Below are 26438 nucleotides of genomic sequence, written 5' to 3' on the forward strand. Positions count from 1 at the left end.
TGACTGGTTTTGTTTTTGCTTTGTATCCCAAGTACTTACCATAGAGTAAACACCAGCACATACTAAGCTGGCACTAGAGCACACTTAAGGGCTCAATGAATCCTTTGTAGTTATGCATTGAAAATCAGCCTTGACAACACAGGACCCAGTGTTCTGAAGATCTAGTATCCAGTCTTATCTCTTATAATTCCTGTTTGAATGAACCTGTGAGAAATCATTTAACTTCTTGGTACTTCCGATTATCCTGTAAGATTAAAAATGAAAGGTGACTCTAATGACAAGACTCTAAAACCAAAAATTTTAGAACAATTGTAGAACCTCCTTCATTAGAAGGGATTTTCAAATTAGCAGTCCCTTAAATAAGTAATATCAGAAGTCTAGACAAAAATAAGATGTGTATTTGCAAGAAAGGAGTTTATGCCATCACATTAAGCTATCTAGTCATGGGGATTTGTCTAAGCTACATCCTGGCTGTGCAAAAAGTATCCCTTACAAGTGCCTCCAAAGGGTGAAAATTTTCTCAAATTTAACTCTAACCTTTTATGCTATGGATGATGCTAAAGATAATGCTTGTGTTCATTTTTCCCTTTGTTATTTTAAGTCCCTGGATGTTATCCTGTAAAGCTTAGTACTAAAAGCCCTATAAAACTGTATTGTGATCATTTTTCATGTAGCACTATAGGAAAAGATATCCTCTGTAGCTGTTGGCATAGCTAACTTACAAGGAACTAAAAGTAAGAAGAGAGTTGGCAGAAGAATTCACCAGAGGAACCAGTTTGTTGGTAGAAAAAAAATGTGAAGGAAAAAATGTGTTGATTATGGAATGCATCATGATAACAGTTAAAATCACAGGCTTTGAAGTCAGTGGATGTGAGTTAAATTCTACCTCCACCCTGTAATGAAGAGGTTAGACTTCATAGCCTCTAAGGCTCTTTTCTGGCTCTATCATCATCATCATCAATCATCATCATCATCATCTCCTCCTCCTCCTCCTCCTCCTCCTCCTCCTCCTACTCCTTCTTCTTCTTCTTCTTCTTCTTCTTCTTCTTCTTCTTCTTCTTCTTCTTCTTTTTCTTCTTCTTCCCTTCTCTTTTTCCCTTTTCTCCTACTCCCTCCTTCCTCTCCTCCTCCTCGGACTTCTTTTATTATTATTATTATTATTACTGTTGAAAAGAAATGTAACTTTTCCATCATGTCCCATTTTTAGCAAACTCTCTATAATTCTATCTTATCACTGTCATTTATGTTAATTAAAAGACATTTTAGGTATATTTTATTAATAATTAAGATTTTTTCACATTCTTTTTCAAAATTCACTTCCACAAAATTTTGAATTTCAAATTTTCTCCACCCAACCCTCGGCCCAGGACAACATATATTCTGATTGACCTTTCCATCAATCTTCCCTCCCTTCTGTCACTCCTCACTCATCCCACCCCCACATTATTCTCTTCACTTCTATTTTCCTGTAGGGTAAGATAGATTTTTACATCCCATTGCTTATATATCTTATTTCATAGTTGCATGTAAAAATTACCTCTAACATTCATTTTTAGAGCTTTGAGGTCCACATTCTCTCCCTTCACAAGCACTTATACACGCACACACACATACGTATACATACATATATATACACATATGTGCTCATATACACATACTATATATATAGTAATATATATACATATATATACATACATATATATATATATATGTATATATATGTGTATATATATATATATATATATATTGCCTCCAACTATCCTGATATTGAGAAAGCTCTCATGAGTTAAAATATCATCTTTCCATGTAGGAATGCAAACAGTTCAAATTTAATAAGTTCCTTATAGTTTCTCTTTCCTGTTTATCTTTTCATGTGCTTCTTGATTTGTATTATATTGTGTTCTTGATTCTTGTATTTGAAAGTCAGATTTTCCATTCAGGCCCAGTTTTTTCAACAAAAATGCTTGGAATTCCTCCTATTTCATTGAAGTTCCATTTTTTCCCCTGAAAGATTATATTCAGTTTTGCTGGGTAAGTGATCCTTGATTTTAACCTTATCTCCTTGGACCTCTGGAATATCATATTCCAAGCCCTTCAGTTCTTTAGTGTAGAGCCTGCTAATTCCTCTGTTATCCTTATTGTGTTTCTACAATTCTTAAAATGCTTCCTCCTGGCTGCTTGTAATATTTTCTCCTTGACCTGAGAACTCTGGAATTTGGCTACAATATTCCTAGAAATTTTGGGATCTTTTTCAGGAGGTGATCAGTGAATTCTTCCCATTTCTATTTTACCCTCTGGTTCTAGAATATCAGGGTCATTTGCCTTGATAATTTCTTGAAACATAATGTCTCAAGTTTGTTTTTGATCATGACTTTCAGGTAGTCCAATAATTTTTAAATTCCCTCTCCTGGATTCATTTTCCAGGTCAGTTGTTTTCCCAATGAGATACTTCACATTGTCTTCTATTCTTTTCTTTCTTTTGGTTTTGTTTTATAATTTCTTGATTTCTCATAAAGTCATTAGCTTTCATTTCCTCCATTCTAATTTTTTAAAGAATTATTTTCTTTAGTGAGCTTTTGGACCTCTTTTTCTCATTTGGCTCATTCTGCTTTTTAAGGTATTCTTCTCCTCATTGGCTTTTTGGACCTCTTTTGCCATTTGGTTTAGTGTAATTTAAAAGTTGTTATTTTCCTCAACATTTCTGGGGATTTCTTTGAGCAAGCTGTTGATTCATTTTTCATGATTTTCTAACATCACTCTCATTTCTCTTTCCAATTTTTCTCTAATCTTATTTGATTTTCAAAATCCTTTTTGAGCTCATCAATTGCCTGAGACCAATTCATATTTTTCTTAAAGGCTTTGGTTGAAGGAGCTTTGGCTTTCTGCCATCTTCTGACTTTATATTTTGATATTTCTTGTTACCAATGATGTAAGAAAATATCTCTTCACCATGAAAGTAAGAATCTATACTCTGTTTCTTTTTCCTCTGTTTGCTCATTTTCCCAGTCAGTTACTTGACTTTCGAGCTTTGTTAATTGGAGGGCTCCAGAAGCAGCCTCTGCTTCAGCAGTGGCTGCAGCTACCCTAGGGCTGGGAGTGGGGCCAGACAACGCTCCCCTCTCATCCGGGTAAGAGATCCTTCCCACTGACTTTGAAGCTGTCTTTAGCATTTGTAGATTGAGAAGTCCAGGATCCACAACAACCACTAGCGATTTGGTCCCCAGGTCTACTTCTGCTCAGTCCTTGTCAGCATGTCCCAAGTTGAACTGCATTCTGCTCCTAAACTGGTGCAATACATCCTTCCTGTCAACTTTTTAAATTGTGTTGGGCTGGAAATTTGTTTCAGTCTGTGATGGTGTGGCTTCTGCTGCTCTAGAATTTATTTAGTCATTTTTACAGATTTTTTTTAGAGCTTTTGGGGGAGAGTTGTAGCAGGTTAGGTCCCTGTTTCTACTACACCATCTTGGCTGTGCCCCCCAATAATTAAGATTAAAGGCAGCAGTTTGGCTCTGGGTAGTATTGTAAAATCAAAAGAGTGCTACATTTGGAGTCATAGACTCTAAGATTGAGTTTTCAAATTCTCTTATAACTTGTTGGATATTCTGGAGATGGAAGACTTGGGCTTAAATAAAGCCCCTGGCTTTTACTGTCTATGTCACCTTGAGCAAGTTGCTCATACTCTCTGTGACTCAAGTTTCTCATTCATAAAATAAAAGAGATGGACTATGTGACCTTTGAGGTTGCTTCTAGCTCCTGATCTAAGGTCATATGCTCTTGCCATTTGACCTTTCTAAGCTTCTGTTTTTCTCATCTCTAAAACTGCAGTGTGTATGGGTGTGTGTGTGTGGGGGGTCATGTATTAAGTACCTACTATACAGTTAGAATTTCACTAAGTGCGGGCAAAAAGGAAAAGAAGATTTCTCTGTTTGAAGGAACTCACATTCTAAATGGAGGAGACAACACAAATCCAGAAAGGTTCAACACCTTTTATGAGCCAGGAACTGTACTAAGTGCTTTTATAATGCAGTACATATAGAAAGGCCCAGAATTTCTTAGAGTATGTACTCTGTCTGTTCCAGTTAAGGCTGGGGCCTTGCTATGACCCATTGAGCTCTGGGTAGCCTGAGTCAGGGAGGGTCTGGCTATTGGGCTTGGGCCTAGCTCCAGAAACTGGACTAGAAAATCTCTAAGAGAACTTCTAGATCTAAATCTATGATCCTGTAAAAAAGTTAAGTATCCCAGAAGTAAAGCAGGCACTTGTGATGTAATATACTGTAGTTCAAACACTGGAATCAAAGCATTCAGCATGTAGTGAAAGCTAGAGAAGCCATTCTTAGAAGACACAATTTACTTGAATGAGGATTTAGCTGGGGCTTGATAGCTAATAATAGTACCCCAGGGAAAGCTGTAAGGAGAACTTTAATAGACTCATTCAGGCTCTAATTGTGCAGGTATCAAAGGAAAACAGAGGACTTCCTAAGGTTAGTGATTGATTTACCACTGGGCCTCTCCCTTTGAGGTTTGTTACCACTCATGAAGGAGGGAACAATGATCATTCTGTTACAGAAGAACTCTGTGTACCCATTGCCATTTTCTGCATTCTCCATGATTTCCCTGCTTTGTCACTCTATATAAATGTAAGAAACTGACAAAACAGAATTGAAATGAAACTCTGTGCCTCCACATTTGTGGTGTCCTCCCTCAGAGACTTTGTTTCAATGCCAAATACATTTACATGATTACTTACATTTTCAGCAGAAGAATATAGGACTCTTGTTAAGGGTTAAAAATCAGAAATGATTTTATAAAGAAATGAAAAAGTCAATTTCAAGACCTAAAATACAAGAATTTCATTGGAACACTTATTAAGAAAACCATTCCCCTTATCTAGTAATGTGTCTAGCTAAGTACTGCTTAGCTAAGGCCACAGGGTGGGCAATCTGTGCCAGTTTTGCTGCTTATCATTACAGTTTACCCATTGTTTAGCTAAAAGCAGCTAGCTAGCACAGTGGATAGAGAGTTGGGCCTGGAATCTCAAAGACCTGAATTCAAAACCAGCCTCAGATATTAATTTTGTGGTGCTGGGCAAGTCCCTTAACCTCTGTTTGCCTCAGTTTCTTCAACTATAAAATGAGGATGATTGTAGCACCGATCTTCCACAATTGTTATGAGGATCAAGTGAAATATTTCTAAGGTGCTTGGGACAATGAAAGCCTGATCATAGGGGGTACTGTATAAATACTTACTTCCTCCCCAACTCAGTTGTACGATAATCTCTCAGTAGGTGAAATAGATTTCACATGTCTCACTTTCATTGGCTTCCTGAAGAAAGCTGTTAATTATGATAATGTTTATATTTTGGATCTAGTTTAGCATTTTCCCAAGGAAAGGGAAAGTTTTGTGTGTTTTTTTAAGATATTTAGCATGCAACTACGAATTATATGTGGAGCAGGCCTGTTCCTATGGATAAAATGGATTGCTAAGCATAAAAGACTCCAAGCATTCATTACATATTTAATTCATAACTGCCATGGCACGGTCACTCACGAGGCTAAAATTCAGTTCTCATTGGGAGATTAACATTTATTTCAAGACTACTAATCTTCATTTATAGTTCATCTCTAATGAATACAATGCCATTTAAATTGCTAATAGGACATTTCCTGTGTCCTCTTTTTCTGATTTCTGACCATTTCGTCATCACCAGCCTAGCAGTTCCACTGCTGTTGAAATTGTAAACATTTTGACAGGCACTGTACTTGATGCCAGCCACTGCCCTTTGTGCCAGTCTTCTCTTGTTGCTGCCAGCACTGCAGACCTACTAAAAGAAAAGAAACACAAAGAGAGAGGAAAATGTAGCTGGGGGCTTTCTCTCGACTTCCACTGATTGAGTCACTTTCTCCTTAACAAAATGTATATGAAATCACCAGGAGACAGAGAAAGCAAGGAATTGTTTTTCTTCCATTCCCTCAGTAGCATCACATTTTGTGGTCCAGAAAGATGCAGATGAAGAAGACCATGAGTCATCATTTTTGTTTCATTTTTTGTGTGTTTTTTTTTATTTTCAAGACAATTGAGTTTAAGTGACTTGCCCACGATCGCAGAGTTTGAAGCTGTATTGGCATTTTTTGAATAATATACAGCACCCTATCAGTGGTGTGTTGGAACCAGCTCTAACTAGTTCAAGAAAGTCAGTTATAAAATTTTCATTGTGAACATTTATAACTTGGAAGTCAGAAAATACTATGAATCAAGGCTTGACATTGTTTTATTGGTTGTCTCTATTTGAGAAAGTGATAGAAAAATAATATTGCAGATTCAACTTAAAAGTGTGTCATGAACACATATTTTCAGAGCTGCTTATTAAATACTTACAGCATAGCTGTGCCCTTCAACCCCTTTCTGCTCTAACCAAACAGAGAAATTAAATGTTTTGATCACAATTACAGAATCAGGACTTGGATTTAAGCCTACAATGTTCTGATTATTTTTTTGATGACCTGGCATGCAACAGGTACTTAGTAAAACTATTCTTTTCAATTGAATTGTGATCCTCCCCCCACCGTGAATTTCAAGCAGCTATTTGTGAATTAGAGAGGGAACCAGTGAAGATATGTTGGGGGTTTTCATTTTTTCTCAGACTTGGGAAAGATAAAGATATAGTGTATCTGCTCTTCCCCTTTAGTTGTTAAGACAAAAGAATAAATCAGTGGTGATGGTTTAAGCAATTTGTAATAGTAAATATCCCTTAACAACATTTTGAAACTATGAATTTTATTTGCCTCAGAATATTTAGAAGACTCAGTGATCAGGAGTGACAAAGGAACTCCAACCAATGACTAGAAAGTCCAGCCATGATTCCAACTGAGTAATGGTGAAACATGCTACCCAATCCCTTACAGGGAGAGGGTGGACTAGAGTACATATGGAGACATTTAAAAAAAAAAAAAACAAGGTCATTGAGGTGATTTATTTTGCTTAATTACACATAACTACGAAAAATGTTTATTTTTATATCTTTCTCAATTAGGGGTAAGGGAGGTGTAAAGAAGTGAAAATCAAATGCAGAGAAGACTGAATTTTGTTAATTAAAAAAATAATTTCAATAAAGAAGTGACACAAGCTATGAATTTGAAAGATTCATTTCACTTTTTACTGAAATGTGACAGGTATACAGCAAGAGGAACGAATACTTAAAAACATAAAGGTGAGTATTTTCCATTAAAATATTGTAATAGCATTTCCACAAGATGGAGAGATCCCAATATGAGAAAAGACCATGTTGTGCTCTTCTGACCACCAGAGGTCAGGGCTCTTTCAATTTTACATCTCAGCTGAAAGTAAACCTTGAGTTACCCAAGAGACGAACTAAATGCATGAATTAAAATTCTTTTGATTTATAATTCTTGAGAAGAAGAGTCCTGGTTTTATCCATTGTTGCCTGTTATTTATAAGAGAATGTTAGGGTACAAACAAAATAGGGGTAAAAACAATAGCCTGAGTAAGAAAACAATTTTCCCTCAGAAATGGAACACTTAAACTCCTTAAATTGTGGTATACACAAAATAGGCATTGAAAAAAATGAAAAGCTGGAGAGAAATAATTCGATTGGAACAAAAGTTCAATCTGTCTGTGTGAGCCTGTTAAAAAAAAAGACACAGTGAGGAGAGCAGCTGGCAGCTCGTGGGAAATTGTAGGGAAAGGGGCAGAGCTTAAGTAAATAGTTGTTGGGATTCTATGAATCCAACTAAGGACAAACAATTAGGCAATTGTAGTTCAGCATACATAATTTGATCAATTATTGTTTCAATCCCTTTAAAAATAATAGAATAAATAGGATGGAAAATATCTGTAAGTACTCACAGGATAATTTTGCTGGAAATAGTAAGAAGAAAGAATTATTGTAGGTTTGTGGTAGAAAAGATTTTTCTATAATTATGAATTATTATTTTGGCCTCATTTCTATGTTCCATTGATGAATTAATAGTTTAATATCATCTCCTAAGGGAAAAAGGTAAATTAAATTAAATTAAATTTCTGACCAAAGGCCAGAAAGATGTTGGACATGGTCTTGTCATTGACAGAGGTACTCTCTAAGAGAATTTTGCTTTGTTTTGTTTTTCCAAGTTTAGGTAGCTCCACACAAATATTCCTCTGATTATGGTGACCATGTGTTCTTGAGGGCCATACCAGTAGAATGCCATCTTCTGGCAAATACAGCTACACTAGTAAAACTTCCAGGATAGATCTGGCAAGGTTACCCTAGCTAAATATGGAGAGGGCCATTGTCACAAGATTGGTCAATAGTGGATGAATATTTATGGCTATGGTGACTATGAATTTAGATGACTATGAATTTAGAGTTACCTATGAGTTAACGGAAAGAGCACTGAATTAGGAGAAGTCTTGAGCTCTAATACAAGATCCACCAAACACTTACAAGTTGTATGACTATAAGACAGTGACTTACCATCTCCATGCTTCACTTTTTCACTTCCATTGCAAAGTGGAAAAAAAAATAATGTCTGAATCATGTACCTTATAGAAAGTTATGTGAGGAAATGTACATCAAGCATTTTTTTGTAAACCATAAAGCATGATATTCATATCAGCTGAAACTATTAAAATAATTATTATTGTTACTATCATTATTATTGTTACTTAACAGAGTTTGAGCAAAAGAAGCCATAAAATGTGAAATTAACTTCTGACTGAGCTTGGTTTGCCTATTTTTTCTTGTCTCCTGTTCTCTACTAGGACTTTAATTAAGAAGTCATTGCAAAAAACAAACAAACAAACAATGAAACTCCCCTAACACAAAGCATTTGTAATAGGCTTATTACCGTAACTGAAATCCCCTTATTTACTGCACAAGTTAATTTTAGATTCATAGCTTCTGAAGCTAGAAGGGATCCTAGAGATTATCTAGTTCAACTCCCTTATTTTACAAATATTGAAAGTGAGGCCCACAGGAAAAAAAATAAGTATATTGCCTAAATACACAGGAGAAGTCACAATTTAAGTTTAGGTCATCTTTCTTCAAATCCATTTGCTCAATACATTATAATAAGCAATGCCTTATACTATGCTTCTGTGAAAAATGCAAATATCCTTCAGGGGGTATCACAGCAAGTTACCACTAATAACCATTAAAACTTGATCATGTAGAAGTCTATCTGATAACTCACTTATTAAAAAATGAGGGAAGATTCCCTGAGACAAGTGAGCAAATCTCTTTAAGCATTATATTTAACATTAAGTTTGAATGGAAATAAGGGAAGAGATAACATCCTATAGCATAAAAGGCTATCTATGGAAGGCAAATCTGAGTGGAGCACAGTAATAGGAACCCTGGACAGCTAATGAGCAGCACAGGGCACTTTAGGGAGGAACTGCCATTAGGAAGAAAAGGAAGTATGGACAAGTAGGAGGGAGCATATGAAAGACAAACTTGAACTGCTTCATAATGGCCCTAATCTTAGCCTCCACCCAATGATGCAGGCTTATCCCTAAATTATGTTGTGATCGTTCGGTTACTTCAGACAATGTCTTACTCTTCACGACTTCATTTGGGCTTTTCATGGCAAAGATAGTGGAGTGGTTTCCCATTTACTTCTCCAACTCTTTACAGATGAGGAAACTAAGGTAAACAGGGGTTAGTAATGTGTGCAGGGTCACACAGTTAGTAAGTGTATGAGACCAAATTTGAATTTAGGAAGAGGAGTCTTCCTGATTCCTGGCCCAGGATTCCACTGTGTCCCCAATACTTTAGTCTACTTGCTTAATTCAGCAATAGTGATAGAAGATATGAATCACATTGTGTATAGTGGACTAATTCAACTTTCACTGTAAACATCTTATTCTTGTATAGGATCTGTCTAGGTTGGAGTTGTGATTCCCATAGTATGAGATACACATCAATGAATTTAGAATCAGAAAACCTGGTTTTCCCTACCAGTTCCGCCATTTACTAGCTATGTGACCTTGGGAAAGTCTTGCCTTTCTGCAGTCTTAACTTTCTTGTAGTCATTATATTATCAATCTCTCAGGGCTGTTGTGAGGATTCAGTAAGAAGATGTGGCAATAATAGCATCTTAAAATTGTCAAAGTACATTAATTCTATGCATTTTCTTTGGCTATCTTGCATCTCATGAATTCTCTTCTACCTTGTCTCTGTTTCCTCACTTCAAATATCACTTTCTACATGGCATCTTTCCCTGTGCTCCTTAAGGTTAGTACTTTCCCTCTGAGATTATTGCCAATTCATCTTATATGCATCTTCTTTGTGCATTGTTGATTGTATATTGACTGTCTCATTAGATTATGAACTCTTTGAGGGCAGGGTTTGTTTTTGCCTTTCTTTATATTCTTAGCATGAAGCGTAGTGCTAGCACATAGTCAACAACAAATCAAGGAATTAAGCATTTATTTATGCCAGGTACTGTAGTAAATGTTGTTATTAAAAATAAAAACCAAAAGGAAAACAACAATTTGTTAAGCTCTTCCAATGTTCCAGACACTGTTCCAAATATTTTACAAGTATTATGTCATTTTATCCTCACTGCAACTGTGAAGAGTAGGTATTTTTCTTTTCCCCATTTTATAACTGATGAAATTAAGGCAGAAAGCAGATAAGTGGCTTGTGAAGGGTCACACAGATGTTAAGTGAGAGAGTCTAGATTTGAACTCAGGATGTCCTGACTCCAGGTCCAGTGCTCTATGCACTGTGTCACCGAGTTACGTATTGTCAAGCAACTTATCTTCTAATGGGGGAAGACAACACATAAAAGGAAACTAAAAAGGGAATAGATGTGGTAGGCTAAGGCTTTAGGAAGGAAGAGATGAATGCATCCAGCCTTTACAGAGGAAATCCAGAGAGTTAGTAGGGCAACAGGGAGATGAATGAAGACCTGGCTGGACTGAGTGCCCCAATTAGAACAACCAGACAATTAAAAGAAGAGAATAAAGGATAAGAGGACACTCCAAAGATGAGAAAGCAAGGGGTTCAAGTGAGTTTTTGAACCCTTCCTGAAATGCTCTAACATTTCTTTTCGTGCTAGTAAAGAGCTGGGTTGAGGTCTTATATGGACTCAGCATCTCAGGCTGTTTCCATAAATATCTTGCTTGACTTTTCTAAAATATCCAGAAACTATTTCTTGCCAAACTGGACTTAGGCAACTAGGCACACGTTTGAGAGAAGCTTGGACAGGGAGTGCTGGAATATGCTGCTAAGAAACCCCAGAATCACACTCCTGGTATCATGGGTTTTGGTTTTATTCCTTTGCTTTCTATTTCAGAATTTCTATAGGAATCTGAGGAATTACTGTGTGAATGGCTGGTTTCAGTAGAGGAGTCCAAAGAAGATTCTTTCTATGGGCCAGTAGAGTAGTTTATCTCTTTGCTCTATAAAATGTTTAAAGAGGAAATGGAATGTTCTTGTTCTCTAATACTATCAGGCTTCCAACTACCCATAATCCCCCAGAGCAATCAATAGACTGCCAAGAATCTACTTCTCCATTCCTTAGTTCTAGGTATGGAAGCCCAATGGACTGTGAAGATTTAATGAATGAATATACAGGAAAACAATGTTGAAAAGTATAAAACAGGGTGGATCCAAGATGGTGGACCTGCCTATCCTTTCCCTGCAAATCCCTCAAAAAGACTGTAAAAGAAATTGCTTTTAACAAATTCTAGAGTGGCAGAAACCGCAAAGTGACAGAGTGAAGCAGATTTCCACCTCAGGCCAAACTGGAAGGACAACAGGAAGGGTTTATTCCACCAACCTCAGTACAGAGCTTAGCCCAGTGTGGGCCATGCTGGCACAGATGGGACTGCAGTTGGCCTCAAGCCACTGAATCACTGGCAGCTATAGAAGTTTCCACACTTCTCAACCCACAAATGCCAAAGACATTTAAAGTTCAGTGGGAAAGCTCTCTTACTTGCATGAGAGAGAGAAGTGGTCCAACCCCAGTTCTAGTCCCAACCCTAGGGCAGCAGCAGCCACTACCATAGCAGTAGCCACTTCTGGATCTCTCGGTCTACATATAGTTGGGAAGTCAAATGACTGCTCTAGGTTGCAGTCTGAGGTGGTGTTTTTGGGGTGAGGAAGAGTGCTGTTATGGCAGAGCTGTTGATAGCAGTGGAGAGTGGATCCTACTCACAGTTCCAGGGCAGAAAAGAGCACTTGGGGTTACTCAAAGACAAGAGTGAAGGCCAGGAGAGCAGTAAACACCTCTCCTTTGATCATACCACTTTTGAGGAATGGAGAATTTACAGGTTCCTAGAGAGAACTCTGAAAACAGCTACACGAAACCCTAAAGAGCTCAAAAGTAATTGTTTGAGAAAATGAGCAAAAGGGGGGAGGGGAATAAAACTATAAAATGCTACCTTCTTGGTGAAAAGGTATTTTCTTCTGATGAGGAAGATCAAAGCATACAACCAGAGAAAAATCAAAGCATACAAACAGAGGAAGACAGCAAGGTCAAGGTTCCTACATCTGAAACCTCCAAGAAAAATATGAAATGATCTCAGAACACAGAAGAGCTCAAAAGGATATTGAAGCTCAAGTAAGAAAAGTAGAGGAAAAACTGAGAAGAGAAATGAGAATGGTGTAAAGAAAATCATAAAAATGAGTAAACAGTTTGCTAAAGGACATACGCAAATTCTGAAGAAAACAACACCTTCAAAAAGAGACTAACTCAAATGGCAAAAGAGGTCCAAAAAGTCAATGAGGAGAAAATTTCTTTAAGAAACAGAATTAGCCAAATGGAAAAGGTGGTCCAAAAGCTCTCTGAAGAAAATAATTCCTTAATAATTAGAATGGAGTAAATGTAAGCTAATGTCTTTAAGAGAAACCAAGAAATCATAAAGCAAAACCAAAAGAATGAAAAAAATAGAAGACAATGTGAAATATCTCATTGGAAAAACAACTGACCTCCAAAATAGATCCAGGAGAGATAATTTAAAATGATTGGTCTACCTGAAAACCATGCTCAAAAAGAGTCTAGACATCATCTTCTAAGAAATTATCAAGAAAAATTGTCCTCTTATTCTAGAACCAGAGGGTAAAAAAGAAATGGAAAGAATCCACTGATCACCTCTTGAAAGAGATCCCAAGAAGAAAACTTTTACGAATATTGCAGACAAATTCCAGAGTTCCCAGATCCAGGAGAAAATATTCCAAACATCCAGAAAGAAACAATTCAAGTATTATTTAAACACAACCAGGATAACACAGGATTCAGTAGCTTCTGCAGCAAGGAATAGAAGGGCTTGCAATATGATATTCCAGAGGTCAAAAGAGGGAAGATTAAAACCAAGAATCACCTACCCAGCAAAACTGAGTGTAATACATCAGGAGAAAAAATGGAATTTCAATGAAATAGAAGACTTACAAACAATCCTTAAAAAAAATATATTTCTTTTAGGTTTTGTACAATCACTCACATGAGTCTTAGATTTTCTCCCTCTCCCTCCCCCTTCCCTTTCTCCCTGAGATAGAATACAATCTTATATGGGTTCTACACATATATTCTTATTAAACACATTTTCGCGTTAGTCATGTTACACAGAAGAATTAAAATGAATGGGAGAGACCATGAGAAAAACTCAGACAAAACAAAACATAACATGAGAAAATATTCTGCTTTTTTCTTCTTTCCAACTGCAAAGCACTTTCTTTGTATGTGGATGACATTTTCCCTCAAGAGTCCTTTGGGGATTTTTTTGGTGCTTGCATTTCTGTGAAGGGCTAAGGCTGCAAGAAAAATTCTTCACACACTGGGGTTGTGGCTGTGTACAATGATCTCCTGGTTCTGTTCCTTTCACTCAGCATCAGTTCATAAATGTCCTTCCAGGCCTCTCTTCCTGTTCATCGGTTCTTACAGTAAAATAGCATTCCACCACATTCCTACACCACAATTTGTTCAGCCATTCCCAATCGATGTGCATCCCCTCAATTTCCAGTTCTTGTCCACCACAAAGAGAGATACTATAAATATTTTTGTAGGTGTAGGACCCTTTCTCATTTTTTGATGTCTTTGGGATACAGTAATAGAAGCAATATCACTTTGGTTGGATTAGCTGACTTTTTCATATTTTTAAAAGCATTAGCCAGTTTTTCTTCTACATCTCTAATTTGACTTTGAAAATCCTTCTTGTGCTCTTCTGAAAATACTCTTTGGCTTAGGACAAGTTTATATTCCCTTCTGAGTTTTCAGATGGGAGTACAGTCTCAATGATGATATCTCCGAGATTTGTGTTTTGGTCCTTGTCCCCACAGTAAGCTTCTATGGTATTTTCTTTTCCGGTTTGCATCTTGCTCATTATGATCACCTTTTTCCTGGCTTTTAGAGTTGATCTCTGCCTCTGGGGCACAAGGGGCTCAGTCTAATGATTCTTGTGCTTAGAACTTGAGGCTTCTTATACTGTGGCCTCTGGTTCTTTCAGCTAGAACCTAAAATACTGCAGCTTACCTGGAGCTGAGCTGGCTTGTGTATCAAAACAGAGGCCAGGTGAAGTCTCTCTGAGTTACCCTAAGTTACCCTGGAGCTTGCTACATGAGGTATGGGGAAGAGGTGATCTGGCTGCAGGAGATCTCCTCTCCTGATCTAGAGCACTGGCATGCTCAGCAGTTGGTGAATCCCATCTGTGCTAGTGTCTTCCCAATTCCCCTGGCTGTGCTAAAGTATGCCTGGCATGCTGGTGTCGGCACTTACAGGCTCCACACCCCTGGAGCTTAGGATCTCCTCCTGGTTTTCTGACATGTAGCTGTCTGGGGCACCTCCAGTCCAGCACTGGTCCCCTTCAGCCACAGCAAAAGGAATTTCCCTTTGCAATTTTCCTAATTTCTCTGGCTAAGAGACTGTTTACCCCTTCAGCTGATCCCACTGTTCCAGGATTTTTCCTGGGGAAATGTTCTCTGAACTTTTCAAAGTCAACAAGGGGAAGGGTAGAGCATTTACAGATCACACTGCCATCTTGTCTGCTGGATGTTCAAGTAGGAGATATTTAGAGATATTTAGAGATATTTAATCTGTATGCTGATAGTCTCAGAAGCACTGTTCTCTCTTGCTCAGTTCCACTCAACTGACATCCTGGGATGATACGTTTGAGAATCCTGCAGTGATGCTGCTGCTCCACACAGCCCAGTGTTTCTTGCTTGACTTTGTTGTGGCAGGGTCCACAGTGGTAGAATCTGTGCACTCTGCAGTAAGCACTCCTCTAACCCTGTGCAACAGATCCTTCTCATAGACCTTCCACACTGTCCTGGGCTGGAAATCTGTCACACTCTGTCTCCTAGTGGATTCTGCCACTCTAAAATTTGTGCAGATTCTCTTTTTAGAAGTATCTGAAGGAATTTGTCTCAGAGTTTAGGTGAGTATGAGCTCTTATTATGCCATCTTAGCTCTGCCATGACCCCCACCACCACCCTCCTACCCCTCCACCCACTGCACTCTTGTTGAAAAGATCAGAGCTGGATAGGAAATTTGACTTTCAAACACAAGAATCAAGGAAACATGGAAAGGTAAACAAGAAAGAAAAGCCATAAAAGACTCATTAAAGTGAACTGTTTACATTCCTACATGAAGAGATAATAGTTGTAACTCATGAGACCTTTTTTAGTATTAGGATAGTTAGAAAGTGTGTGCGTGCATGTGTATGCATATGTATATGTGTATGTGTACATGTATGTATGCATATACATAAACATATATACATGTATATATACACATATCTCTCTATATATGCATATGTACATATCTAGATGGATTAGATAGATAGATAGATAGATAGATAGATAGATAGATAGATAGATAGATATACACACACAGATGGCACACAGGGTGAGCTGAATATGAAGAGAGGATACCTAAAAAATAAAATTAGCTGTTGAGAGGCATATACTGGGAGAAGAAGAAAGAGAGAGGTAGAATATAGTAAATCATCTCACATAAAAGATGCAAGAAAGAGCTTTTACAATGGAGGGGAAGAGGATGGTGGTGAAAGGGAATAAGTGAGCCTTACTCTCATCAGATTTGGCTTAAGGAAGAAATAATACACATTCAATTGTGTATGGAAATCTATCTTACCCTACAGGAAGCCAAGAGGCAATGTGATAGGAGAAGGGGGATAATAAAAGTGATGGCAGATTGTGGGAAGGGATAATCAGAAGCAAAACTATTCTGAGGGGATAGGTCAAGGCAGAGAATGGAATAAATGGAGGGCAGTACAGGATAGAGGAAAATGTGGTGAGTCTTTAGCAACATGACTCTTATGGAAGTGTTGGCATGGCTACACATGTATGACCTACATCAAATTGCTTGCTTTCTCAACGAGGATGTGTGGGGAGGGAGGAAGTGAGAGAATGTAGAACTCAAAGCTTTAAATATGAATGTTAAAAAATTTTTTTGCATGCAACTGGGAAATAAGTTGTACAGGCAATGGGATATAGAAATCTATCCTGCCCTATAGGAAAATAGAGGGGAGGATATAGCAGGGGGTGATAGAAAGGAAGACAGATTGGGGAAAGAGGTGATTGGTGTGTACACTGTCCTGGTGTGGGAGGAGGGGAGAGATGGGGAGTAAATTTGGAATTCAAAATTTTGTGAAAGTGAATATTAATAGATGAAAATAAATAAATTATATTTGAAAAGAAGAAACAAGTATAAAACAATGTACCAGTATTGAGATAAACACCCTCTCAATCATCTACTTTCATTATCTAGGAATCTTTGACACACTAAATCAGTTTCCAATTGTCATTGTTTCTATTTCTTCAAGATCTCTTTCATTCAATCCTAAAGTGAGAAGAACCTGAGTTTAAATCCAGCCTGAGAAGTTTGCTGGGCTGTGTGACCCTGTGTAAGTCACTTAATTTTTATTTATCCCAGCCTCCTTACCTGCAAAATGTGAATAATAATATCATCCACCTCTTAGAGTTGTTGTGATGATAACATGACATCATATTTTTAAACAACTTTGAAAACTTCAAAGAAGTATATAAGTGCCAACTGTGTGTGTATGATAAGTCTTTGGTTCTCAAAGAGGACCATGACACAAGGAAGATGATGCCATGACTTGCAATTGAATTGTATTTGAGGGAGGGAAGGCTTTCCAAAGTCACCAGCCTCACTTTCCCCTCTAGAGTCATTTGGGTCCAGTGGCCACATATAGGTCAGGACAACTGGTGATGGCCCAAGATGAAGTGAGAGACGTTGGCCTTTTTAAGCTAAGGCTAAGTTCTCAGTTTGAAGGAGGCAATTTCCATTCAATGCTTAGGCCTGGTTAGACATGAGTCAAGGGATGGCTCCTTTAATAATAATAATATTAATAATAATAAAAATCAAACTGCACAGTGGGGTGAGGAGGGACTCTCAAGGTGGCTGGCATAAAGAGAAACAATTTTTATTTGCATTCACTCTGAGCTACCAAGGCCCTAAAATAACCATTAAGTAAATCTTAGTTATTATATAACTGTATTCCCAGTACCTATGTCACATAGAGTCATGAACACAATTCGATGGTTAATAAATGCTTTCTGAATTAATAAAGAAATATTTGTTGAACATATACATGAACCAATGAAAAGGGTTAGGCATTGCTAGTGTTTATTACAAAGCTGCCTTGAATACTGAGAAGTTAAGTAATTTGCAAACTCTCTCAGCAATGCACTGTAAGATGTGTCAGAGGTAAGACTCCAGGCTAGCTATTCATGGCTGTCAGGGGAGCTCCAAGGACTCTCTAGGTGATACCCACAGTGCCTCAATTGCATTCATACATGAAGCTCCATCTAGTGATGAAATTATAGATTCAAGACTGATCTTAATGATAATTATTATTAATATGGTACACTATCAGATGTTTGATACTCCTCTGAAATCCATAGAAATCATTCTCTGCATTAACCATTACTATACAGAAATGTACAAAATTAGACATAAATATGTATGAATCAGGAGCAATTTGCATGTGTGCTTATTTTATAGAATCAGTGATCATACATGACAAGTATATGCACAGAATGGTTAGGTAAAAGACTATGGAGAAGTTAGATTTAAATGGAATTAAGACTCTCTAGAAACTACTACTCAGGGACTACTCAGGGACTGTAGGAACATCATGGAAGATCTGGTTTTAATGATTTAGAATTTCATTGCTGCCCATAAATATCTTCTCTGTTGCACCCAAAGGAAATCATAGACTATAAAACTTGAGGCAAGCTCTAGAACTTTTGCCCTAGGGTCTCTGTTGATTTCAGTTAGGTGTTTCATATGGTCAGCCACATCACTTCCTTTTCCACAGACACTTCATACTTTCTAATCCATTGTATTTAATCAGTTCTCAAATGACATCAGTCATGTTTTACCTTACTTCCCAGCTATATTCTGACTAGCAGGTTAACCCTATAATACACACACACACGCACGCATGCATGCACTCATGCCTGCTTCTTCAATTCCAATTCTAAAACCAAAAATCAAATCAATGTTGTCATTGCAACTATAAAGGGTGAAAGGATATGCCAACACATTCTCCTATGGTATCACTTACCATTCTGTAACTTTCCAAACTCCTTCCCTGACCCTCATTGACTAAGGTTGGGGAACCTGAGACTTCAAGACTATGTGTGGCCCCCTAGTGTGGCCCTTTCACTGAATCTCAACTTCACAGCAGAAAACCTTGAAGCCACAGGTTCCCCACACTGCACTCTATTAGAATATAAGTACTTTGATGACAAAAACAATCTTCACTTTTGAATTTTTATTCTCAACACCTACTATAGCACTTGGCACATAGTAAGTGTTAGTAAATGATCTTTATTCAGTCATTCGTTTATTCAGTCAATATCTAGTTCAGATTCTTTATTTTACAAATGAAGATCATGAAGGTAAAACTACTTGTTCTTAATCGTAAAGTTCATGTGAGTCAGAAAGCTGGCAATTGAAGCCAAGTCTTTGACTCCAAATTCAGTACTCACTCCCATGTACCATTGTATCAACAAAGGCTCCAAAACAGAACAGTAGAACCTGTTCTGGGGGCAGTGAATAGTCCAGTTTACCTGGAGTATTCTCTGTCTCTGTCTCTTTCTCTCTCTCTCTCTCTCTCTCTCTCTCTCTCTCTCTCTCTCTCTCTCTCTCTCTCTCTCTCTCTCTCTCTCTCTGTGTCTGTGTCTGTTTGTCTGTGTCTATGTCTGTCTCTCCTTTTTAAAACCTCATCCTTCTTATCTGCTGCATCTTACATTGTTCACCATTCTTTTTTCCTAGTTATTGTCTCCTCTCTGTCCTTTTATGACCTTAGTCTTTCCTGGTTCTTATCTAGACAGTTTCATATACCTTATATGCAGATATTCCCTAGACTCTGTCTTATTAATCCTTCTCTATATAAACTTTCTCTGTGTGACTTTCTCAACTTCTGAGTATTTAATTATCATGTCTATGTAGATTATTTCAAGATCTATATATCCAAACCTAGTGTCTCTGATGACCTTTAATTCCATATCAACAGTTACCTATGAGATATTTCAAACTAGATGTCCAAGAGATTTTTCAAATTAAACTTGTCCAAAACAGAACTTGCTCTCTTTTATCCCATATGGACTCTTCAGCAAATCTTTCCAGTTTCTGTCTAAAATGCCAACATTCTTCTAGTATTCCAGGTTCATGCTTCCTCACCATATATCTAATCATCTGTCAAATCTTTTCGATTTTACTTCTACATCTCCTCCATTTGACAACTTCTCTCCACTCAATTAGCTACCACCCTAGATCAAGCCCTCATTGCCTCTCACTTACTGCAACATCTTAAGTATTTTCCTTGCCTCATCTCTCCCATTTCAGCAGTCACCATGCTTTATTTTTCTTAAGTCTTGATCTGATCACTTCACTTTCCTACTCAAACTTCAGAGGTTTCCTTTTGCCTTTATAGTCAAATACAAATTTCTCTGTTTAGCTTTAGGTGTCTTTCATAATGTAATCTCACCCTAATTTTCCATTTTTATTGTAAATCACTGTCTTTCTGCCCCCACCATATCTCTTGCTCAATAGTCATACTGACCATCTCGCTTTCCTTCACTTATCTATCTCCAAGTCTTTCCAATGTATATCTCACATACTTGGAATACACTTCTTTATCCTTTCTTCTTATAGAATCTCCCTCTTCTTTCACGTTGTAACTCAAGCATCATCGTCTACATGGAGCTTCTCTGGAACCGCTCAACTTCTAATACCTTTCTCAAACTACCTAGTACATAACTATATATTTATTTGGATTGTATATACTTTTTTATACCTTGGTATCTCTGTCAATAGAATTTAAGCTCTTTGTAGGCAGGAATTTTTCATTAATTGTATTTATATTCTCAGAACCTATCATAGTTCAAGACACATAATAGGGACTTAACAAATACTTACTAATTGATTGATAAAATATAAAGTAAATGAAAGTAAGGAATTGAAATAAAGTTGAAAGGATAAGTTAAAAATCAGATTGTAGAAGGCCTTCAATGCCAATCTAAGTAGTAACATTTTTTGGAAGGCAGAAAGGATCCATTGAAACATTTTGTGCCACAGGATGGTATGATCAAAGTTGGACTTTAGGAATACTCATCTGGAGGAAGTAGGAAGCAGTGACACTGTTCAAGCTCATAGCAAAGCACAGAATCAGTATTGTGTCAAATCATCATATGATTTAGTGGAAACTATTTGCAGAGAAAGATAGATCCTGAATAAATTCCACAAACTCTTGTTTGGACAGAATATGTGCAGACACCGAAGGAAGATTATAATCTTTCCACAGGCTTTAAAGGGATATTGGGTTCAGCATATCATCAGAACAGTGTCACCTTGAAAATAGGGTTCTTGAGAATTTCAGTGTCAATATGTTGGACTGTGTACATACACTTCTTCTTAATCATGGAGGGAGGCAGTATTACCACGACTCTCTTCATAACTCCATATTTCTGTCATGCTTTAAAGTTCCTTCATAATACTTACAAGGCACTCTCAAGTGTTATCCACACTATCTTACAGATAAGGAAACTGAAGCTTTTATAAATTTAAGCATCTACTTAGAATAGGGGTAAGGGACCTGTAGTCTCAAGGTCATATATAGCCTTCTGTTTCCTCAAATGTGGCCCTTTCACTCAATCCAGATTTCACAGAACAAATCCCCTTAATAAAAGGATTTATTTTGTAAAATTTGGACTCAGTCAAAAGGCTATACACAAGGATCTAGAGGCTCTAGAAGGTCATATGTGCCCCTGAGGCCACAGGTGCCCCACTCTTGGCCCAGAGTCACAAAGTTAGTGAATCTAGGAGCCAGGACTCATAATCAGGTTTTCTAAAAGACTCTAAACCCAGTGACTGCTTTTATCTCTATGATACCTAACTTCCCTATTAGAAAAAGACAGTAGCTGTTCTTTTTGAACCCATTTAGTTCCTCCCTCTGTGGTCCTAAAGAGGAGTTAGTATTGAAAGTCACACTTGACAAGGTTAGAAAGGATGGATTTTTAGCCAAGTATTTGTTATAAAAGATTTTTTTTTTTTGCAGGCCATTGAGGTCTACAGGCCATCAAAGTGAATTACTACCTAGTTCAGGCACTTGGCTCACTTGATCTTTACTCCATGTTCTATAAAGACTTAATACAGGCAAAATATACTTTGCCTTATTTCTAAGGACAGCAATAGCCCAAAATTAACATCAGAGGGAATTACTGATACTAATAAATTATCAACACTGGTCAATATACATTTATATTTAGTTTAAGGAGGACATTCACTTTAATAATCTGATTGATACAATATGCAATTGGAATAACAATAACAGTACTTAATAATTTGCAAATTACTTTACATGTGTTATCTGGTTTGGGTACCTAAATGACACAGTGAATAGACTACCAGGCTTAGAGTCAGGAGAACCTGGGTTCAAATCTGGCCTCAGACACTTAGTAGAAGTGTGACCCTGAGCAAGTCATTTAACCCACTGTTTGCCTCATATTCTTGCCTAGAAAACTCCAAACTGGGTCATGAAGAGTCAATCCCAGCTGAAAACAACTGAACAACATCTTGTTTGGGCAGCAAGATGGTATGGTGGAAAGAGTGCTGAACCTGGAGTCAGGAAGAGTTATCTTCCTCAGTTCAAATTTAGCCTCAGATACTGACTACCTATGTGACCCTGGTCAAGTCACTTAACTCTGTTTGCCTCAGTTTCTCATTTGTAAAAATGAACTGAAGAAGAAAATGGAAAACCACTCCAGTATCTTTGTCAAGGAAACCTCAAATGGGGTCACAAAGAATCTAACAACTGAAACAATGGAACAACAAGTATCTGGTTTGGTCTAAAATACTGTGAAAAAATCCTATTATCTTCCTTTTTGCAAATGATGAAACTGAGGACAAGGAAAATTAAATGACTTGTACAGGGTCATACAGCTAGGGCCTGAGGCAAGATCTAAACTCCAACTTTTTTAAATTTTATGTTCAGCACTCTACTGAGCCACTTGGAATAGAGACTAGAAACTAGTGGATTCAATTATCACCTCTTATACATATGGACCATGTCACAGTAGTCAAATCACTGAATCTGTCAACTCTAAGTTTCAGGGAAAGTGCCCACTTGTACTGATAAGAGGAGTTTCTACAACTGAAATTTCCAGATACCAAGGAAATCACAGGTTAAATCATGTTGCCTGACTGGTGCTATGCTCTTCTCCTTTCTGCTCTTTCCTCCTATTCTCTAGAATAATTTCTGAATGCAGCTCAACTTCCAGATCTAGTAGGATGCTGAATCAGGACCTACCCTATCTATACTAGGCTGTCCTTCCTGATTCAGTGCATGTCACTATAAAATTTCCTAAAGCCCTGTGTCATCACCTTACTTGAAGAATGGAAGAATTAATTTTTATTTAATTTATTTATTTTTAGATTCTGACATTCATTTCCACAAAATTTTGAGTTCCAATTTCTCTCACCATCTCTCCCCTCCCACCTCCCCATAATACCTTGCATTCTGATTACCCCTTCCCTCCATGTACCCTCCCTTCTATCACACCCCACCTTTCCCTTATCTGCATCTTCTCTCTTTTCTTGTGGAGTAAGGTAAATTTCTATACCCTGTGTTTTTTATTTCCCAATTATATGCAACAATAATTCTCAACATTTGTTTCTAATAATTTGAATTCCAACTTCTCTCCCTCCCTCTCTCCCTACCTATCCCCACTGAGAAGGTAAGCAATTCAATACCAACCATATACATGTCGTTTTGCAAATGACTTCCATAATAACCATGTTGTGTAATACTAACTATATTTCCCTATATCCTACCTTGCTCCCCCTTTTTTTTCTCTCATTTGACCTTATCCCTTCCCAAAAGTGTTTACTTCTAGTTACTCCCTTCTCCCATTTGCCCTCCTTTCTATCATCCCTTTCACCCCACTTGTCCCCTCCTCCCCTACTTTCCTGTAGTGTAAGATAGATTTTCATATCAAATTCAGTGAGCTTGTTATTCCTTCCTCAATTCATATGCGAAGCGAGTAAGCTTCACTTTTCCCTTCTCATCTTCTCCCTTTTCTCCTCCATTGAACAGGATTTTTCTTATCTCTTTTATGAGTGATAGTCTTCCCCATTCTATTTCTCCCTTTCTCTTCCCAGTATTTTCTTCCCTCCTCCCTTAATGTTTTTTTTATTTCTTTGGATATCATCTCTTCTGATTCAACTCAACCTGTACTCTCTGTCTGTGTGTGTGTGTGTGTGTGTGTGTGTGTGTGTGAGTGTATAATCCCTCCACCTACCCAAATACTGAGAAAAGTCTCAAGAGTTACAAATGTTATCTTTCCATGTAGGAATATAAACAGTTCAGGTTTAAAAAGCCCATCTTATGCTGCTGCCGTGGCCTAGGCCTAGTTCTGAAGGAACTCTGTTCCCCTCCCACTCAGCTGGGAAAGCCTTCCCACACTGACCTATGGAGTTTTCTTTGTCATTTGTGGGTTGAGGGATCTGGGACCCTCCCTGCTGGGACTTCTGCCAGAGAAATCTGTTCAGGTCCTATTTCTCCCATTTCCATGGGGCCAGGGCTGGGCTATGCTCAGTGTCCTGTGAGACAGACCTTTCCTGTTGACCTTCCAGCTTACCCTTGGCTGGAAACCTCTTTCACTCTGTTGTTCTGTGGCTTCTTCTGCTCTAGAATTCATTGAGAGTAATTTTTTACAGTCATTCCCTGTGCAGGAAGCACAAGAGCATATGTGTCTTTCTACTGTGCCATCTTGACTCTGCCTCCAGAGGAACCAATTTTTAAAAATTCAAACAAAAAAGCCATTAATAAAAAAACAAAAAACAAAAAACTTTAATTTAGTGCATAGCTTTGATTTCTTCTCTTTTAGAATTTCAGGGTATGGGGCGTTTCTCTACAAATGCAGATAAGCAGCTCTTCTGTTTTAGAGTTTCCTGAGTTACTAAAAAATGAAATTACTTGCCAGTGTTCACTCAGGTAATACAGGTGACAGGCAGAACTTGAACCCAGTTGTTTCTGGCTTTAAGTTCAGTTCTCTTTTCAATTAGGCCATCCTGGTTAAAAACAACAATGTTTTTAAAATATCATTCCCAATGATTACAAAGCAAGATAGCTTATTTTTTCCATAGATTGAAGGGAATGTTAACTGCCCTACTTCCATAAAAATTTTCCAGAAGCCTTTTGCAAGGCGTAAGAAGTTGAAAGATCACAAGTTTATTTTCATGTATTTAAGTTGGCTCTTCTCAAGAAGAAATTCAATATTGTGAGATGGTTCAGTTGTACATAACAGTAACAATCATGCAATAATAATAAAAGTAACTTCCATTTATAAAACACTTTCAGTTATCCAAAGTGCTTTTCACATATACTATTTCATTTGAACAACTGAGAAATTCACTTATATGTATTTTAGGTATATTATAACCCTCATTTTACAAGTGAATAAAGCAGAGGTCAGACGTGTTAAGTGACTTGACCAAGGGTATCCAATTAATATTGGAAGTGAGATTTTAATTTTTGTGTTCAAGACTTCCATTATGTCATGCTGCTTATTACCAAAAATTCATGATATTTTTTAATACACACACATACATATACACACATATATTTATAAACACACACATGTATATATATGTATATACATACACATGTGTATATATACACATATATACTTGATAGACCTTAAAATGTTACCTATAATAATACCAAATCATACCTTTTTGGATTTGAACATTGAAGACACTATTTAAAAAAGCAAATGCTGCCTTAGCAAGGATAAAACTTAAGCCATTATCTAAAGTGAAATAGTTTAGTACATTAGCTAGGAATCCCCTAAGAGTCCATAATGGAAAGATTATAGGAGCATAAAACTTTTATAGAAGGTTAAAATATGGATTATAGGTACTAGATAAGGATATAATTGAGGGGATCCTTATAGCATAGCAGCAATGCCCTAGGAAAATAAAGACAACTCTGGTTTACGTTGTGCTTTGCAATTTACAAAGCATTTTCTTTACAACAACCTGTGAAAGATGTACAAGTATTTTATATGTAAATATGGACAGTGAGGCTCAGAAAAATGAAAAGATTTACCCCCATATACACATCTAAGAACATCTACATATGTATACAATATACGCATATATGCAAATTTCTTTCTTTGTGAATATTTATATAAATATACGTATATTTATTTATATTTATGCACACAAAACCCTTCTCCATAACTATCAGGCTTAGCTACTTTCCTTTCTCTCAGGTACAGAACAATTCTTACAACAAAGCAAAGTCATTCTCATGAATAGCTGTCACACAAGCCATCCATTACAATATCTTCAATGCCTGCTGAGTGTACCCAAGAGAAAAACTGAAGTGCCTAAGTTAATATAATGTGCAATGACAGCACCCTGCTGGTTTAGGTAAGAGAGAAACTGATGGATATTAAGCCCTTACTGCTCACAGAAGAAGCATTACTTTCTTTTGTTATTTATTTTTCTTGGAGAGGGACAAGGAGTGACACATATTGCTCATCTTTTTGTGTGTGTGTGTAGTGAAAAGGGCACTATACTGAGAATCTGGGGACTTGGGTTCTCATTCCAGCTTTGTCAATGACTGGCTTGTGACCTAGAGAAATCCACATCACCTCTGTGAGCCTGCTTTTCTTTCTTTCTTTTTTCCATCTGTACAATGAGAGAGGGATCTCTAAGGTCCCTTTTGGCTCCAATTCTATAATCCTACGATCTCCAGCTCTCACATTCTATGACCTATGATGAATTGCTCTCAGCAAAACACCTCATGCAACATTTCTGAACACATCATGCCTAGAAAGTAGAACAAACTTCTCTTCTAGTATCTTCTCCCCTGGGGGCAGTTAGTTGGCACAGTATAGACCATAAGCCCTAGTATCAAGAGGGTCTTGAGTTCAAATT

This window comes from Notamacropus eugenii, assembly GCF_028372415.1.
Source record: "Notamacropus eugenii isolate mMacEug1 chromosome Y unlocalized genomic scaffold, mMacEug1.pri_v2 SUPER_Y_unloc_3, whole genome shotgun sequence".
NCBI classification, from domain to species: domain Eukaryota; kingdom Metazoa; phylum Chordata; class Mammalia; order Diprotodontia; family Macropodidae; genus Notamacropus; species Notamacropus eugenii.